This window comes from Pieris rapae, chromosome 4 (genome assembly GCF_905147795.1).
Source record: "Pieris rapae chromosome 4, ilPieRapa1.1, whole genome shotgun sequence".
In the NCBI taxonomy this organism is placed as follows: Eukaryota; Metazoa; Arthropoda; class Insecta; order Lepidoptera; family Pieridae; genus Pieris; species Pieris rapae.
This window is the reverse complement of record NC_059512.1, coordinates 653,104-674,630: the sequence shown is the minus strand read 5'-3', so window position 1 is coordinate 674,630 and position 21,527 is coordinate 653,104. Positions and strand designations below refer to the sequence as shown.

General features: G+C 32.1%; 1 protein-coding gene across 4 annotated transcripts in view; it reads right to left on the bottom strand.

The window, feature by feature from the left end:
• LOC110997190 (broad-complex core protein isoforms 1/2/3/4/5) overlaps positions 1 to 4,855 on the bottom strand; it is a 40,351-nt gene extending 35,496 nt beyond the window's left edge. For all 4 annotated transcript variants that reach the window (XR_006751325.1, XM_022265233.2, XM_022265235.2 and 1 more), the window contains exon 1: positions 4,764 to 4,855. The gene's annotated coding sequence lies outside the window, so the exon portion shown is untranslated. The remainder of the gene's footprint in view (positions 1 to 4,763) is intronic.
• Positions 4,856 to 21,527: the final 16,672 nt, after the last annotated feature.

The window sequence follows — 21,527 nt, the reverse complement described above, 5'->3', positions numbered from 1 at the left end:
TTTAGAAATAGTCTAAGTCAAATTGGTTCGGGAATATTTGAACGAAATTGTCAAACTGACTGTCGGTTTCCAAGTTATTATGTTTTAGATCACATGCGACAAACACATGTCAAAATTTGTCATCTAACAGCTAAATGTTAATAGATTAAACACCCAAATTCCGTTTAGAGATAAACGTTTAAAGGATGTTGCATTGGATTAGCTATGTAAAATAAATTATGTCTATCGAGTTATTAACTATTTCGCCACTTAGGTAAACCTAAGTTTTCTGTATCATTATCATTTTATTACAGGATCATTTGTTTTTCGCAATCGCAGGGAGGTGATCAACTTTCTGTGCTTTTAGATTTTTGGGCCAAATGCTGTTTCCCTCACGTTTTTCCACGAGCGAGTGTTAAAAGCGCACATAGACAGAGAGTTCACAGATTATTATATATAGCGAGCTTGCGACCGTCAAAGCTGAAGAAGAAGAAGACATGAATCTCGTTTTGTATGTTCATTTAATACCTATGATTATTTACCAATCCTTCTTGAAGCAACAATTAAATTTAGTAAGTTAGTTTTTTTTATGTCATAATGTTTAGTATTTCTGTCAAATAAATTAGATATGAATATTATGTGGTATTTTAAAATAAAACATAAATTGAATTAATGTATGGATTGATAAACTTGCTAGAATTGGACCATTATTCCGGAGGTCCTTCCGGGACAAAACTGTTGTCAAATATAAGGGACAAAGAGAAGTCTGCACCATTTTTATATGTATGTCTATTTTAGTGTGTGTTGGTCCTTATTTTGTGATGGAATAGAAAATATACGTTATTGGAAGTTGGCACTTTCATATTAAATATTTTCTGTTGCCGCGAATTTATTTGGTGATTGGCGGATGTCAAACGTAAACATTGCTAGGTATCAAATGCAATAAACAACTATAGGATATTGACGCATCTGTCATATATTTGATTTAATTAATTTTAGGAAATTAGTTAAATTACTAATCAAATCGAATATGAAAGACACATTGTTTCGACTATTATATATTATTTTTATGTTAATGTAAAAGCAGGATTTTTTTTATCTAACTACCGACTAGGAATTAGCCGTAATATTTTATTAATCTCAGAGGTTTTTAAACCTACCTAGACCCCTCCCCCCACTTCTCTCAACCCAAAGGTCTCTAGTAGATAATTTTAGTTTCAATGTATGTATGTTTCTTTCTACACCGCTGCCCTTACAAAGGCATGGTGACAAACCAATGATTCAATTAGAGACTAATATAAGGAAAAATATCATAGATCCAGGAATCTCAGGCCAAAACCCGTTTAGCGTTGAAACGCCAATGTATCATTATGACGATCGCGAATAACGATGTGTGACCTATATTATAAAGGCGGTACATCACATATATTAAACTCTAAGAAAGTCACCTTATGTGAAAGACACGTTCAATTGAATGAAAAAAGCCAACACAGACATTTTATTGTTCATTTCCAAAAACTATTGCCACACAATAGCATACGATTTTAATTCTTATTACTCAAGAAATAAGGTCGCGAACTAATCATTATTATTATTGGTTAATTCAAAGTTTACTAAGAAAGTGAGTCAGACAAATAAACAATGGAATCTCGTATGTCCAGTGGTACGCTTTGAGACCTTAGAAAATTCAAAGTACCATTTGTATATCTTCATTGTTTCATCAATTCTATATATCCCAGAAGCAGTAAGACTGTAAAAAGCTATATTAATCAAATATTTAATGAAACTTCGTGTATCCACAAAGGGTTTGGTTAGTTATCAAACTATTTAATCAACTTCTTATTGGTTGTAGATCACTGCCGTGTATTGCTTTCAAGGGGAAGCTGATTCATATTTAATATAGCGTGTGAGGGAATTAAACTAAGCAACTAAATAAGTTTTGACAAAAATTATAAATAACTTAAAGTGTTCTTTATGACAATATGACATTTGCATGCCTATTTTTATATGGCCGATTGTGCGGCTTATTATTAATCAATCTAAATGTACCAATTTCTTTGTCATTGAATAATGTATTATTATTAATGAAGGTAGGCTTTGCAATATGAAATATACACCAACACACAGTTGTCAAGTATTGACTATACTTCAATAAGAAATGTTTTACATGTATGTAATATCTATGTATTATGTATGTAAATAACTTCCTTATAAGACGCTAACGGGCGATATTCGTCTAAAACTATTGTGAAGTTATTCGTAAATCTGTTAGCGTATGCAAATTAAAACAATTAACCGGAGTTGTGCAATTGTCTTAGAATTGAAACAAAAGATGGACCACCGGCGCGCTTCTTATAATTTTATTGCAAGTAAACACATTGTAAACATCATTATTTTTAGCCTAGCTTATCACACCCATCCAGTGCTTTGTTTGATTTCCGGAAAAATTATTTATTTGCATACAAGTGGTGGTAAGAAAAGGTAGTAAGTTGATTTGTCACAAAACTCAAATTTCACAAGACCACAAAAGAATGCGGCGCAGAAATTATGCGCTGATATTGTTTATCGAAACTGAAGTCTAATTTGTGAGAAACAAATCGATCTAAAAGGCTAATTGAATAATCAAACTAAACACTACAAAATATATTGTTTAATATGGAAACGAACTTTCAGCCGAATTTCGTAAAGAAACAGGTGCCAATAGACATTTTCCTGCGTTAGAAAGAATTCCCTAAAGTAATAAAAACTACAGTTTAGTTTTACTTACTGAGTTTAAAAGAACGCATTTTAAATTTTTCTAATACAAACAAATGATGTATGGTGCAACTGAAAATTTGTAAAAACATACTCATATTATGTTAATAAATTCCTCTGGCTGCGTTTTTATATACGCGATAAACTCAAAAACCCACGGATTTTTCTAAGGTTTGCACATATAGATAGTGTGTTTCATAAGAAAGGTTTTATCATATAAGTAATTATGATTTGATGTATATTGACTGAATAACAAGAAGTTGTAGAGGGTCGAAAGGCCACACAAGCGAAATATTTATAGACGGATCACCTAGTCGTGTGTTTAGGATTCCTACAATACATTTCAGTCATATTCCAAAATTAGTAATAATATTAGTAATGATATGTTTTTTACGGAGTATCCTGTTTGGTTGACTCTGTCTAGCCTGATAGCGCGTACAGTCACACACACAAGCGTCTACAAATTTTGCATAAAATATTTATTTCGAATCTAAAAGCCGTTATGTGATTTTAAATATGAAATTATTCATTTTTCGCTTGCATTTTGGACAATGTGGTAAGCAAAAAAGATGATAAAATATCATGGAAGCGTTAACTACAAATCACTTTTTTCAACGATTATACATTATTTGGATATAGGAACTCTGAGGAAAACAGTATTGAACCTGAAATAGGAACACTAATTTAGTCTTTAATTAGGCATTAATGCAATGTTTAAATTAACGTGATGTAATAATTGTATATAATTTTAAAAATTGTTGCTAGACAAATTTAATATCTAATTTCAAGGTTATTTTAACATGTATCTTATATGACTCAGAAGACTGGTTCGCGAATACGTAGCCGGGCTTTTCAGTTGCTTTAGTGACACCGATATACATAAGATTAATTTTTAAATTATACGTTTAAACATTGTATCTACTGTTAAATTGTATTGCTAGATAAGTACGCTAATTCGTTGTTAGTTAATTATTTATTATAGTTTAACCAAAATTCGATTTATTTGAACTGAATTAGACACTTGTACACGCCGAGAATCTCCAATAAAAACATATTGTTGCGTTTGAGCCTTCTGTACTTAGCCTCCAGGTTTCAGCTGGTATATTTAAATTGTATCGTCATAAAGAACTCTGTTTCGTAATTTTTCATTTCAACTCATTTTAAAATGTTGACCACAGTTTTTCGTGAACTTTTAAAAGTTGATATTTTTCGGTTCGCGCTCAAACTTTTATTTCGTATATTTGAGAGGATGAAATTGTTACTTTGTAAAGGAAATGTTATGTACATTTTGTCTGTCGTTTATTTCAGTGTAATTGTTGATAAATGTGACATCTGCACCTTAGCTAATTGCGCATATCGAAAAACGTACATTTTTAAGAACACAGGACCTGAGGAATGCAATATTTTACCCCATTTTTAAATAAGCTTTATTGTAGTTTAAATTCCAAATATATTGAAGGCATATATGATTTAAAGTATAAAACGTAAAATATATTTAGGTATATTGGAATCACAATTCCACGCTTACATTTTAAAGACAAAGTAAAAAGGTGTAAATGTTTTGAAAATTAAGATTTAATCAAAAGTTTATGTTTAAATATGTTTTTAAGTGTATTTAAAACATTTAAAAACTTAATGTATGATCTATATATTTTCTAGTATTTTTTCAAGGCTTTGCAATCTTATTATAAACAGATAAAAATGTTAGAATCATGAAGCCGTTTGAAAATCATCAATGTCACTGATAAAATTATCGGCAGATTATGTAATATTGTAATTATTAAAATTAGCAAATTAAATTGCGTATTTTATCTGCATAAATTTATTTTTTGAATTAATTGAAATAAAAAAATTACACGTATTTTTAAATTTCGAACTTACGCTTCCAAATTCAAATACCGAATTTTTAGTTCACTTATCTAAATTCTAAGTGTAATAACGCGTTGTCCTCTTTAAGGTTATCCGAAACACATTTGTGCAAATACTTTTATCATAATGATAAAACGTCACATGATTAAAAAAAAACTCACCATAAACACAACACTTCACGAATAATTTTCATCACAACACTGGTGGTGTGATGCAGTGATCACCACTCGCTTGCCGGCCCGCGCCGACTAACTGATGAGCGCGTAAGCAAGCCGCAGGCGATGCCCCCCGCGCGCCGAAAACACCGCGAAAAACGGCGGGAGATTTTTGCGTAAAGGGGTGCGTTCAGGGCTGTCATTAAACAGATTTCAGGTAACCAAATTGGGGTAATACTCTAATATTTTTTTTAGTACCGAATCTAAATCGCGATATATACATATTTTACAATAAAAATGTTTTAGTTAAAATTTTAATTACGTCTTTCCGATGTATCCATGGCGAATTTATGAAATAATTAAAAAATAATTATTTGAAATTTACATACGTAACAGTGTGATTATTAATTATATTTCTAAGTTATAGCTGTATTCCACTGAACAAATTTGAATTTTCGTATATAATAAAAAATACTACCCAACCCTATCTAGTGAGGTTCTATGCTAATCTGTATTTTTTTCCGGGGGGGATGCAATTAAAGCGCGTGCGTAGGGCTGCGATTAGAACGGAGACGGCCGGAATGAGTTTTTACTTTTTGCCTAGTCTGTAGATGTATCGATCCGATGTCTGCATTTTTGTTTTTGCTTGGCGCCGCTTTCTGTTTCCCTGCGATTATAATGTCATAAACGATGATACTCATGGGGGATTTTTCAGTGTTCGAAATTTAAACTGATATAGTTTTTAAGTTGCGACCCTAGCACGCACCCTAGCTTTATTATGTTGAAAAATGCTTTTAATTTAGTATTTTACCTCATTTCTGAATAAAAAATTATCTCAACCTTCTAAAGTTTATCTTCCTCACAGAATAGGGAATTTTATATACCAGGAAAGTTCTACTATATTATAATTTACATAGTAATATTTGTATTTACAGGAACTTTGATAATTTCATTGACACAAATGCCCTGTGCGAATGTGTTCCAAAATCAAAATTGGAGGGAAATTAAAAGTAAAAAATCAATTTAGTTACAAATACTTGTTTCCAAATTCAAATTTCGGAGTAGAGAATAGAAAACCAGTCTATGACACAATAGTTAGGGTCGTGCAACGGTGAGGACGCTGCAGACTCGCGCGTGCAACTACGACGCTCACGTGCCCTCGCAATTAGCAAGGGTAGAAACAGGTCATATTTTGACAATTATAGACGAAGCCGTTACATTAGCTTTTAACGTGTTATTTTTGATTTGAAAAAAATATCTGATTTTTTAAAATTTATCTAAGGCTTTAAATAAAACGCGATACTTGAATGATGTATTAATATAGAAAAGTTTAGAAATTTAAAATTAAATTGATTTTATATTTAAAATAAATAGTCTCTTTTAAGTCACGGATGCGACGTGGATTATTAAATAACAATAGTATGAAAACCATTAATAATTTCAGTATTCAATTTAAAAATAAACATATATTTGTTGATTTTTTTATTTTTAATTGAAGTCACTTCCGGTTATGTAAATGCGCTAGAGACTTATTCATTTCCGTATTTCCGAAAACTTTTTCGAAATTCAAATTCTGACAGCTGCGAAGTAAAAATCGAATGCATGAGAAAGTATGCAAGCTTAAGAGTAATCTATTATTAGGTAAATTTATTTCTATTTTTCGATGGGTCAACGGTCCGAATTGCATAGTAATTTATGCAGTGTATTATATTGAGGTCCTGGCAATCTTGCAATTTAGCTACACCCTTCAAGTAGCCACTGCTTATTTACATTATAATACAAATAAGTTTTGACACTCGTTTACGATTATTATGCATATATATTTATTTAATTTAATAAAAGTTTTTAGTTTAAAATTAAAATACCTGAATTCTAAACTTACCTATTCCCTCTGCCGCCGAAGAGATAAATTAGTAAGACTAAATGAAACAACAACAAAGTCACAATGTCCGAAACACAACAATAAACTTAACGTTCAAAAATAACACAAATTGCGACTAAATAGTTGGAAAGTTCGTGTCCAATAGGATCGAGTCTGTCACGCGCAACTCCACACGTGAACTTGCAAAGTTTCGACAACTTTACCGCGCGTTATTCCTAAACTAAACCCGATTTTCTAAAAATAAAAACCAAAAAATTAATCGATGTTTTTTTTTAACCGTTCACCCGTCCGGTCGGGTCCGGCCGGTCTGCAATATTAACACGAGCCGCGTCCACCTTTTGTAATGAAACGTTCACACATGCTTCCGCATTACCGTCCCGATGCCATCAATAATGAAGCCGGGCGGGAAAAAACAAAACGGGCCACCTCTCCCGGCGAGGCGCCCGCCGACACTACAGCCTCCTCGTCAAAGATCAGAATTGCATATCTGGGTTGCGTTAATGAGCGGGGGGTGGGTGAAAGGGGGGTCGAAAAAGTGGCACCGCTCGCGCGCGAATATAAATTCATCGCCAAAAAATCATTACGCGGGGGGTGGTATTACGGGATTCGCTGCGCGAGTTCGTTCGTATAGTTTTTAAATCGGGCGCTCACTCGACGGCGCGGAGTCGATCCGCGGAGCCGCTGCCTACTGCTGCAAGATCGCGACGCCGGGCACACAACTATCACGCATGCACTACAAACTTTCAAGAACCCGTATGACCGTTCCAAATTCAAACTCAAGTCAAGAAACATTTTTTTTCAGGCTTTTGAATCTTACTGGCCATTAATAAAGTAATTTAAGTTATATTTAGGCGAAATAATTATAATTTAACACTAAATATTACTATATTATTAATAAACGTTATATTTAAACGTAAACGGTAACAAAAGAATGTTTCTAGAATACAAACCTAGGTATCAATCGTAAAAGATACTAATAGTCAGCTTTTAACCAACGAATAACATCATGTCAAACAGTAAAGGAGTCATTGTCAGACGTCAATTCAAAATTGAGCGAAGAATCGTGTGAAAGGAGGTCGTATAGGTACTATGCAAATTCTTTTCGACGATCGTAATCAATTTGTGCGTACCAAGTACTTCCGCACACATGCGTGTAGTTAGGGGGTAGGGGGGGTGTCACTGTGTGCGACTCAAATTAAATCTAATACAAAATTGCGTTTTATGTTCGCGCTGTGTGATAGTGTGTGTAGGGGAGCACAATGCTAACTCAAGTACAATCACGGTCATTATCTTATATTAGTGCTGTTTTATATTATGTAAGGCAATTCTTTAGTTAAAAGTATGCACATGCACAAACATAAATATAATACTTGTCGAATTTTATATTAGAGTTAATAGCTCTAAATTGTTTTCAAATAACAAAAAACTATTTACAAAGAATCATACACTTTCTACATGAAAAAGTAATTCATTACAACTTCGTTGTAGATGTCCAATGCGCGTGAGTCGTAGAGAGCAGCTACGAATAGTCTACGAAATGGCAGCATTATTGTACAGTTTTCTGATATCTTAATTTTCCATTATCATTATAAGTAAGGAATAAATGTTTATTATACTAGGTATTAGTCGCTGAATAAATTAAGGGAATCGACATACAGATCACAAATAACATTAATAAATCTACAAGACTTTATATATAATTGGTGTCAGAACCGAAATCATAACATGTCTAATGAACAAAGTTTGGTTTTTGTAACAGGAGGTACCATCATACCATCATACATTGATGTTAATTTATACCGACGCCCATGGGCACTCACATTGCCAGAAGGCTCGTTAGTGCGTAAACAAAAACTTATTATGGCGAATTTTGATTAAATAAATATGAATTTTTGAATATATGTATTAATGTCCATACAGGATCCGAAAAATGTTTCGGATCCGAGTGTCCATTCATCAGCAAACAACATCTTGTGTGCCGAATACGCGGATCCGAGAGCTTCTAAGAGAGGGATGGCAATGGTTAAAAAATAAACTAACATGGATCGAGTCCGCACGGATCCGAGAAAAGAGCACTTAATGTGTTAAGAATTGGTAAGCTTGAAGGATCCTCAATCGAATAAGTATGGAAATAATTCAGAGAACAGCTGGTTTTACAAGTGAATATAAACTAAATTAAAAAAAATTAGCTTAATTATAATGATCTACTAATATGCTTATTAAGTCACCGACTGTACTTTAAAACGCACACAAGCTTAATGTTAAAAATGAATTACCAACACAGCCCCCTGCCTCCCTGCTACTCATTTCGATGTTTTTGGGTTTTTGCGCAGAGCGGGAGGCCTCCCCCGGCCCTATGAAAATAGGATATATTTTTATGTTTTATTTGCCCGGAAGCCCGGCTTAGTTGCATGTTTATTAGAAGTTTTTATTAGTAGAAACAATACACGATGATTTGCGATGAATCCGGTACTAGTCACGGCATGTTTGTTTTTGATTAGGAAAACAATAAAATGGAAGACACAATAGCGAATATTAGTAGTCTGTTTGTAAAATTAGCTTTTTTGTTTTACATTTTTTAATACGCACTAACATATTATTAAAACGGGAAATTTATGTTTTACTTCTAGTTTTAAAAGTATATTTTAAATATAAATTATTAAGCTGGGAATTAAATATTTTTTGATCCATATTTTAACTTTGATTTATATTGCTATATAAAACAAATCAACGACTACTTTTTTATTTTGTTAAAGCCCAAATTTCCGACTGCGTGGTATCTTAGCTACACTTTTATCTGCTCTTTCCTTAACATTATCACAAAGACAGCGTAAAAACAGAATGTAATCTAAAAACAGAGTTCTAGTTGCAAGAAGAGGATATTGCATAGAATTGAACCTATATAAAAAATCATTTAATGATATAAAACATAAGGAAACATTCAGATAACTCTTAATCATCTTGTATCTTTACAATGTTCTCCCTGAGTTTCGAATTCACGTCCTTAACGTGTGACAAATAAACAAAAAATAAAGAATAAAAATTACATTAGAATATGTAGGTATATTATTAATTTATCGACGACGTAGTGATGAAGTACACAAAATAATGCTTTTAAGGTGGTTTGGCTATGAAAAACGAATGAGGTTGGCGGTTACAAGTAGTCGGGTTGGCTAAGCGTTGTCGTACATATGTAAGCAAATCCAGGATATACTGGAGAAAGGACAAGTTAAATGTTACCATCGTCATGTAAGTGGGTGAATAGAGAGAGGTATGTCAGAACCGTAGCAAGGAGATCCTTAGTCCCTGCCTACATATTCGGCAAAATATATAGATAATAAAGTTCACCAAAAACTGTTGCAAGAGTAAAGTAATCACATAGCCTATTGCGTTTATATTAGGGTACGAATAAAAATATATATGCCATATTGAGAAAAAGCAGAAAGCTCCCCCTAGTGTAAATTAATAAGCAGTCGCCCTCTAGGAAATGACGAAAAATTAACATTCCTTGCGTCTGCTTGTCTTCCGGAAAGTCTGCGACAGATATTTGTATTAAGAACTGTAACATAAAGAACGGTTGATTGGAAGTCAATACACAATCTTATACTAAAATAATAAGTCCTGATTATATATCTCGTTACAATGTCTCCTTACCAAGAAGAAAGACGCACAATGTTATCAATTGTAAGGATTTGAAGAAATCGTTTGGTTTGGGAACAAGAGACGTTATAGAAAGACTATAAAATAATAAATTGAGGACTTAAGTATTAACAAAAAGGTCAAAATATAAATAAAAATTCGTCTAACATAAGACGAGTCAATCTCAACAATGTCTTACCAAAAATGTGACGATCGGCCGAGTAAAAATATTTAGGCTAACCAAATTTTATTAAACAAAAATTATTTCGAACAAAAAGCATTTATAAAAGCAATAAGCATGAAGTTATAAATTTCTTAAATTTAAATTTAAAAAATTGAGGATGTTACTATTAAAAAAGAAAGAAGAAAAGCTCGCTGATAACTTTAAGAAAAACAATCGACGTCGACGATTATGACGTATGAATTCGTAATAATTGTGTGTTTAATAAACAGACAGATCAGGATTGCGGTTTTTGGTATATAATCAAGAAGATGACGATTCGTAGAAGATAAATATAAGTTTTATTCTAGTGAAGCTGGGGAGTATGCCATCCCTATCAAAAATATATTATTATTGTATAGTATACTTCCTGGATAAATTAATAAAATATATATATAGAATATTACTAAGCCGTGTCGAGAGAATGCAACTACAAACTATAACATTTGATTTTATAGTTTTTTATGTTATTTTTATTTAAACATTGTTTCTGGCAGCTACCTCGGACAAAGAATTAGTCTAGCTATTCAAAGGGGGAAGCCAGTATCTTCGGGACCTTGCCTAAAGGGACTCCTTTTATTTAATATATTTTAATTATTAATTTTGAACGTTAGTTTTTAGGTATTTTAGAATGAACTACAATTATATTTTTATTCAATTGTAATTAAATTTGATTTTTATATGTTTATACTTTATTATGGTATCCATACATCTGGAAAGGGGTGCACTTGAGTTTCTTCGCCGTTCATCTCACTTCAATAGGACGATACACTGTATTGCAGCAGCGAGCATGTGTAAACGTCAGTATTGCTATTTTAACTGATCTTAAGAGGATGCTAGAAAACCGCTCAAGTTGACATCTTGATTAGTGCATATTTAAATTAAGAATTACGAGAAAGATTTGTCTTTGAAATCATTTGATATGCATAGTTGCGAAATATTTATATTAATGTATTAAAATTGGTTGCGTTTTAATGAAATATCTTATTAACAATAGCCTTTTAAACCTAAAGCTCTGTCTATGACAAGTGAATAGGTTGTTATATCTGATAGGCCAAAATAAATGTTTATATAATAAACCAGACTTTTTCTTATATAACTGGGGGCAGGAGGCTCAACGGATGTGAAGCCTCCGTATTTGATACTCGCAATGCCAGAGGCTTCAAGAATACGTTGCCGACCTTTTAATAACTAAGGTGCTCTTTTCTTGAAGGCCCTAGTCCTAGTAGTGAAGTCAAATTTATTCGGAAATACTTCAGTGGGCAGCCGGTTCCACATAGTGGTGGTACGTGGATAAAACTGTCTTAACTTGAAATAAAACAAAACATACGTATCTGTAAAGAATATTGTATTATTTTTTGTTGAAATTGGTATATAGAATAGTTATAATGTACACATTGTAGCTTATGTAAAAAATATAATTCTCATAACTTTGATGGAAGTAGAAAAAGTTTCAAAACTTTTATTTTTCTATGTATCCTTATTATTTATACGATAACTGTTATTTATATATTTTGAAGGTTGTATAGTTGTATAGAATATATTTCACATATCTTCAGAACATTCTAGTATAAGATTGTGTATCGACGGCCACCGAACCGCTCTTTGTGGTACAAGTATTTACTTCCTTTGGAGTAGAGACTCTAGGGCCGTGGGGTTTAAGTGCGCTAATTAAAGATTTAAGTTGGCAACTGGTAGATGGTGACCCCAGATCTGGTGTATTCCTCGTTCAACGAATAAGTATATTAATGCAGTGAGAACATGGCGACGTGTATCTCGCTCGTATATACATATTATCTTTCTCATGTAAATAAAAATTTTTTTGGAATTAGAAATAAAGTTCTTTAAACATTAAACATTTAATGCTGCCAGCGTTAAAGGTACACTGCAAAGACAAAACTTTTTAATTTTGTTTTACTTTTATTGTGATTAAATTGAAATATTTTTAATTAATAAAAAACAGAATTTAATAAATTAAAAAAAATATTGTAAATCGTAAAGTTAAATATTTAATACCAACCATTCCTAGTCACCCTCTCGTTTCCTCCACAATATCCGAAAATTAATGGTCGAACCCAATTAATTACGAGCGCGAACAAAAAACGCACAGCACCAAAAAAACACAATACACTCGTAAGTACGACAAAAAGAGATAAAACGATGCCAATTCGATATGAAAAGCAGGCATTTTTCCACCAATCGGTGAATTATTGGAAAAACTAGCAAATGAATTTATTATGCGAGCGGGTTGCTGCCTGCCCCGCACCACCCCGGGTGTGTTATACTCATTATAAGTGGGTTTGTGTACGATTTTGGTGTTTAATCCCAGGAATTCTGCTTAATGCAATATTAATCTTACGATATGCTTATAGTCCCGGCTTCAAACGGGTGGACATTATTTTTTTAAACTTGTGTAGATTGATATGGGTTTAAGCAGAAATGCCTACATCTTTTAGTCGATACCAACTCCGGGGAAATAAAAACAGATAATAATTTTCCACACCTTTTTTTTCTTTACTTTTTGATATTTAACACCTTTGTCTTCAGTCACCGTGACCACGCAAACGTTGAGACGTCAGTTAAATTTAAATTATGTTTAAATAATTATAACTTTACAATAATACATAACTTTAATCCGTCAAAAAAGTGTTTTCTTTAAATGTAAACGTTATGTTAATAAAAGACAATACTATATTTTTTTCTTAGTTTATTATTGTTACGTAACTATATGTAAAGATTTGTTTAATGGCGTAAAAAGAATATTATATTTAGTAAGTTATAAGATGTAAATCGTTCTAAAAAAAATTTTTTTTTGATGTGAAACATCTATAGCCGCACGTAAAACCGATTTCTGGCTTGGCGACGCATGCCGTGGCGACGCATGCCGTGGCGACGCATGCCGTGGCGATGCATCGCCACGCTATATGATATACAGTCTAAATGCAGTAGTAAATTTCACATTAAAAATATTTAATGAAAATAATGTTTATTCAACAAATAGTCATCGTTATCTGGAAAAAAATCGTAATATTTTATTTTATCATTATGACATAGGAATTTAGTTTCTATCACAATCTGTTCTTTTCTGCATATTACTTTTACAAAATAATGTCGATGTTTCACATCTGCCAGGCGTCCCGTGACAGCTCACATTTTTGTTTAATTATAGGATTATCGGTGTAGGTATTATCGTGAAGTTCTATCGCATTAGTACTAACTGTTAACATAGAATAATTATGTGGGAAAAAAAGTTAAGTTAAATTAATATGCAAGCAACGTTATTAACTGAACTGGAATCTAAAAAGATTTAAATTCCCTTTTGCACTTTCGGTTAAATTTAATTTCAAATACAAAGAAAGTGCAATTTTCTTTTTAGTTACATATTATTAAACATAAACAATTGATATATTCATAATGATTTTATTAATCAATTACTATTAATATATAATACGTTTTCAAAGGAGTTGTTCGGATTACCTGTAGCTGATTTTCATCAAAGGATGTCAAGGGCCAAGGCAGAATACAAAATACCACAATTAAGTGTTTCTTTAAGCCAATTTTTACCGCGCATCACGTGGAACCGGCTGCCAACTGAAGTATTTCTGAACCAATTCGAATTCAATCCTTCAAGAAAACGGCCTAAAATTTATTAACAGGCCGACAACGCCATTGCGAATCCCCTAGCAATCTGAGTGTCCATGGGCGGCGGTATAACAATACTAAACTAATATATGTTGTCCATTATATCTCTTTTCCGAATATAACGGTAAAGAATTATACATTAATCTACCATGATAAGTGTTACGTAAGTGTATTAAGCAAAGGCAGTTTAGCTTAGCGATTGCAATAAGTTTTTTCGACTAAAACTTTGGAAGCTTGCCCACGGAGCCAGCTTGCTATATTTTTGCTTTCTTATAATTGCTGTCTGTAAAATAAGTCATATTTTCTTAAATTAGACATGAAAGCAAAAATCTCGTTAACGTAATTACTGTGATAAGTTTAATGTTTAAATGTATTGGCATATTTTCGTGTATTAATTGTATAATGAGCAGTGTTGGCTCAGTGGCTTAAGGATGCGACTCTCATCTTTGAGGTTCGATTCGCGGCTAAATAGAGTTTCTGTCTATGCGCGCATTAACCATTCGCTCGAAGGGCGAAGGAAAACATCGTGAGAAAAGGTTGCCTTGGACCCAAAAAGTCGACTGCGTGAGTCAGACACAGATGGCTGATCACCAACTTGCCTTTTATATTATCAAATGAAACAGATACAGAAATCTGAGGTTAAAATGATTGTAGTGCCACTGATTTTTATTTATTTAATGTTATGGGGTATTGATTTAAAAATTAAAACATGTGATTGATTTAGAGCTTTTTTGATCACTTACTTGCCTTTTAGATTAACAAATGAAACAGATAAAACATGTTAAAATGGTTGTAGTGCCACTGATTTTTATTTATTTAAAATTATGAGGTATTGATTTAAAAATTAAAACATGTGATCCATTTGGAGGTTTTTTATGAAGAACAGAGGACAGGAGGCTCACTTGACGTTAAGTGATACGGCCAAAGCTATATTGTAGACACAAACCGGCAGCGTGTATCAAAGTATGTGTATCAATTATTTATTTACTGTATACATAATCTTAAATAGAATTTGGAGTGGTGGAAATACAATCTGGACAATTTTTCTCTCCACCAGGACGTCGAACACATTTAAATAATTAAGTTATATACCAATAACGTAAAACTTCATAAACCAATAGAAACATTGACACTCCATACATAGCCGATGCAAGAAACCTGTTCTTGACGAGAATTATCATTCGAGTACATGATATATTCTTATTGGAATATGAATTAAATGACGATGATGACTAATTAACATAATTTTTATTATGCTAATAAGACATCATCACTTATAATTAAACTATTGAATGAATTTTCATGTCTTAAAAAAAATTCTTCGGGTAGAGTAGAATACAGTAGAAAAATCGGTTAGACTTACCACTCTGACTGTTCACGCATCTGTAATGAAATATTAAAAAGATTAATAACGAAAAACAAATTTTTATTTTTATACATTTTAAATGGTGATTGAAATTACAACTGCAATAACATTATTTATTTCAGGACCCGAAATAATTGCTTTGGAAGTCGGAATATTTTAGGTTAAATATATTACAATAATAATACACATCATAAGTATTAAGTACTTTTGAATGCACTATATACATGAATGCACATGCAACATTTATACATGTTTATATATTATATTTAAAATGTTTTGTTTATCAAACCAGGATATTGCAGAAAACAAGCGACCCAAAAAATGAAATTTTGTCTTAATTTTTCGTAGTTGAGCAAAGTCGTAAAGGAATCTTAGTAACAATAATGTTTGGAATTAGAGACACTTAACATGGACTCAAGGAGTAAAAAGAGTGGATTTCTTCTCGACTGTTCCATTTTTTAACGTTATATGATTAATTGGAATAATTTATTGAAGTGGGCTTTCTTCTAAGTTCTACTTTGTAAGTAAAGAAAGTATATACTATATTTCAGGCAAAACGTGTGTCACAATCAACAAAATACTACAAACTAAAATAATTAATATTGAAAGAAACACATTTGTCCGCCTATAATACCTTATTTTACAATTTCAAATTGTCAAAATAGTCTTTTGTTATTGATAAGGTAACGAAATAACTGTCCGATTCAACAAATTCTAATTCATACAAACATAAAATACGGGAAACATATGAAAATCTATGTGGAGACAATATAAGGACTGAAACGTACGTTGAAAGTAGAATTTAAATATGTAAGGAATTAGGCGCTATGGGGGCAGGAGGGGGTGTGGGGAGAAATAGGAGAGAGGGGGGAGGGTGGTCGGTTTTTCAAAACTAGAAAGAGATGAACATGCTTAGTATCGCGATCTGCGCTCTGCCGAGTGTACGAGGTGATGAGTTAGAAGGATATGTCTTAAGATAATTATCATTAAGCTTTTTTTCTTTAAAAAATATTGTTGATGGATACATCGCCTGTAATGAAGTCGGTAACACAGTACAACTATTGAATTGTTTTAATTACTTTATATTATTTGATGAAAGCAAGTCCATGGAAGACACGCATTCGATTCAACTTGAAACAAAAAGTAATAACATAATAATAATTATTTTTACGAAAAGAGGTTATATTAGGTATAAATGTATCTAGCGTGAGAGGTTAATTACACTTTTTCTACACTGTAGATACATTTATTTCCTAATAATTTCGTCACATAATTATACTATACAGTTATTAACAAGCCAGACCTAAATATAAACGAAAAATAGTATACTAAGTATTGCAATACTTAATTTGTTTTAGTTTTCTATTTAACCGTATTTAAATTAAGTTTAATTTAGTAAAAGTAAGTATTTATCTTAAGATCTCAAAGAATATCGTAAGGTATGAACCCACGTGCGTCGTTCGAATGCTGTAATGAGAGCGGGGTGGGTAGTTAGACAATTTTACAACTGCGCCGCTCCGTTTTTTGGGAGACTTTGCTAGGTGAAGATAATTACGTAGATATGAAATTTGAATTATTTGGTAGTTCCTGTTCCACAGAATATTTAGCGTATAGTAACTAGTTCAAAGAAACTATTTTGTCTAAGATTTAATTCAAAATATAACTTTACAGTATCTTTAATTAAAAAGAAAAAGATGTATCTGGGCTAATTAACTTATGAAGCCGTCAAATCACACACGTCTATTAAAAAGGAACATTTTAAACGATTTAATTAATATTTAGTTCTGTGGTAGCAGTGTTGGCCTCCATTCCTCTGCTCCAATGGCCTTTCTTTTTATGTGACCATTTAACATTCACTCGATCGGTGAAAGAAAACATCGTAAGGAAACCGGCTGGCCTTAGACACAGAAAGTTGACAGCGTGTGTCAGACACATAAGGCTGATCTCCTACTTGCCTATTAGATTGGTGAATGATCTTGAAACCGATACAAAAATGAAAGGCCCATATCAAAAATAGGTTGTTGCGCCACTGATTTATTTTTATCGTTCATGCTTATTTAAACATTTGTGAAGCTACTTAAAGAAGAGAAAGGGGAAGATCTTAGGCAGCAAATGTTTCAGATAAAGAGAGATGGAACACATTTTGAGAAGTCCTCTACTATGTATGACGTCATCCAATGTTAGTTTTGTCTTGTATAGAAAAACAGCTTCATTGCTCTCTGGCCAAAGAAATATTCCATTCACTACAGCCACTAAAAGCCAAATACCATATAATATGAATTGACAGTATAAACGATGTAAATATTCAAATTAGTAATTGCTATTTAGAAGTTCTATAATAAATATTCTATGACAGTTTCCACGCGCGGTACAAATTTGCATATGTCGAAATAATTCACGCACACTAGCACGCGTTAATGTGTGTATTGATAAGTTTGTAAGACACGTAAGAAAGGGGAAGAAAATAAGATGGGAAATTGTCTTGAGGGAGATTATTTAACTTACCCGCTTCCGGAGTACGGGGTTGTTTAAAAACAGGCATAAAATATAAACACATTGTTATGACGTACATATAGTGTTATATAAGCACACATAGTATGAAGCTAAGTTCATTATGGTTAAATAATGAATATTATGACTCTATCTGGTCAATATGGCCTTGTTGTATTTGCAAACAATTTAAACGACTTTTTAAATAAGTACTCGAAATAGAACTAATTTTAGCGTACGACCAATCGGGCTCCAGAAGATAAACCACTCCTTATATGGAAATTGTATTCCTGTTTATAACAAACTTTCAAACGATATAAGAGAATTATTACTGAATAAATTCAAAACTCTTGTTAAACGTAAATTGACCAATAAAGCTTTTCATAAATTTGACGATTAGTGACGATAGTGATGAGTATATATGGTCTTATTTCAAGTTCCTCTGGCAATGTCAGTGTCCATCCAGGAAAACCTGCTGCGTAATATACTTTAAAAAATTTTCCGTTATTAAGAGTGTTTAAAGAAAAATAACGTTGACCGCGAACATTACGATTTAGGAGTAATATAAGAGAATATATATATAATAAATATAATATCTAAGGGATGCTCAAACAAGATCTACAAGTCTTATAAGGATATATGCAGGAATTTTTAATATTTAATGCTTCTGTCTGTAACACCAGCGTAAGTTATAATATTTCATTAACGAAGAAATAATACCAGCCATATTATTTCAGAAATACACATAGTCTAGACAACCAAAATTCATTAAATGAAATTGAGGAAATGCATGAGATTTTCCTTTTTTAGAACTGCCTATGGACACTAACACTGTTAGAAGACTCGCAAGTACGTTGATAGCCTTAATGTAATTTAAACACATTAAAACGATTCACCGAGTTGCTAAGTTCAAAAATAAATGGCGTAGGAAGTGGAAGATTTTCTGAATTCCTTGTTTACAACCTACTTCCTGCGTCCCACACAGTCCTACGCCGTAGCGCATCTACATCGTAGTACCAGCTTTTCTCGTATATAGAATTAGATATAAATATAGACACGATATATAATAACATAAGTTATATGCTATATTATAAGTTGTTCCTGCCAATATTGAATATAATTAATATAGCGTCCTCTGTTTTTTATAAAGAGTTGTTAAGTTTGCAACTCTTAACACAGCAGTGCGTTCAAACGCTGATTGAAAAGTACTGGATGTCTCTACATGTAGTTTACAGTTGGTCGTACGATCTTAGTTTAGGCCCAAATATCAGGTTATGACAGACGCAGAATTCTATACTGCCTGTTAAGAAAACTGGTGCCGTTTTTATCATGTAAGATATGATGTTTCATTGCAAAATGACTGAACGAAATAAGATTTGTTTTATCCAATTGGATAAGTTTTTATTAGGCGAAGTTATTTTTATACATCTTATATAAAAAAATGAATATGTGTTTGAACATTATATCCAATATAATTAAAATATGGAACGTCAGTTGGACATAATGTGTAATATTACTGTAAGATGTAAATTAATTATATCATTCATGTTTTTGCGGATATATGTATTTATTTTAGTAAATTATACTAATTTCTTTGTAAGTAACAAAACAAAACTTTAAAGAATCTAATTTAATCCAGACATACATAGGTTGGGAGAAGTATTGGCTATTATTACCTGTATAATTAGTCAAATTAAAGTAATTAAAACTGGAGCAAAACACACTCTGTTTCCATCGGTCTACCAATGGCTGCCTTTTTGAAGAATGCGTATATTATAACTGCCTTGTAAAATAAATTAGAGCACTTCATTATGTATCAATAGTAAGGGCTTACTTGAAATCCACATTTCTTGTACTCAGGGAATACAAACAAAATTCATAAATACACAGAGAGTGGGGAACTACTTAATTGTGATTATGTTTATATTTTTTTTTACTTATTTATTAAATGCTACACCGAATTTGTGCCGGTGTTTGAAGAGTTTCTCATTTGGTTTAATTGCATCAATGAAAGCTGGTCTTAAAAGCAGAAATATTGAATAAACAGTGTACAAAGACTTGTGGCCTGTAAAAACGGTGTACGGATAACCTTGAAAATTCGTACTCCAACGTACGCCGAAATAGATTTTAACGGAACATTTTTATTTGAGCGACGTGAAAGCGAGAGTGGAGAATTTTGGCAGTTTTTTTGGTGCACACAAATGAATGGAAAAATATTTTTTAGGCGTCCGCGCGGCATTTTTTTATCGGAATCTAAAAAAACAACAAAACTAACAGATTTATACACGTTTTTTGCGTGGAAAGTGAAAGCCAGTGGTTTTGTTGGGAGAGCGTATTCACTTTATTGAAACGCGTTTTTGAAGCTAACTAACATTCATAGCTGACATACTTTTGATCGTTTTGTTTTGACTGAATTAATCCTTACATGTTTATTTTATGTTAAGTTCCATTGTTTTTAATATTATTTCATTTCAACGGATTTATTTAGCTTTGATTGCAATATCCTAATGCATTTTAAACTGCCTGCATGTATAATGCGTTGTTCATTTGGCGCTAAAGTTTTTATCATGTAAATTGTATATGTTCCACGCATTTTTCTCTTAATTACAATAAACGGGATTTCTCGAAATGTTTGATTATGATGAATTTATTGTAATTCGCACTGAAACAAAGAAAGAAGGGTTAAAAACGGCGTTTCTACTCTGAATGATATTTTAATAATAATAAACACTAATCTGGTTACAAGAGTAGAATTTAATTATGAATATTTCAAAAATATTCCAATATTTGAATTACTATACGCCTATATATACTATATATATACGCCTAAAGAGCAACATATTGATTATTATTTAAGTAAATAGTTTGAGTATGAAGTTGTCGAGGCAAGACGTGGCATAGTGCCAGCTGTCTGAAGCATCTTGATGTCTCTTTTAATTGACTCTTTCGAGTCTATTGTAAAATCGATTAAACAACTTTGTATGCCTTTTTATGTCAAAGTAACTTTGAACAGAAATAGACATCAAAAGTATTTAATTTTTCCTAATTTATGAACCAAGGGTTTCCCAGGATCTAATAATGTACCCATTTAAATTAAATAGAAAGAAATATGATTACTGAGCTTTTTTAAATTAAGCTCATTTATTAATTGATTTAAGGATTTATCAAATTAATTAATTGACACTGTTTAATCTATATTTTATTAATGTTAAATATTATTATAATATAATCATAAAGTTTCCTCTAAGAATGTTAAATTTCGTTATAAAGAGTATATTCGCATTTTTTAATCATTAAAGCAAGAGGTATAGAACCGTATATTATTTAAAACGGAGCTGGTAATAAAATTGCATAACTAATTATAATAAACTAATTGCTTCGTAAAAATCGAAGCCGTGTATCGTATTTTGACAAGTGGAATGAGATCACACGACAGCTTCGTAATAAAAATTATATGCTTCAATTTACGAGGGAGGGGTATGGGTTGCGGGGGGGGCCAAAAAATGCCCTCCCACCCCCCTGATTGCGGGA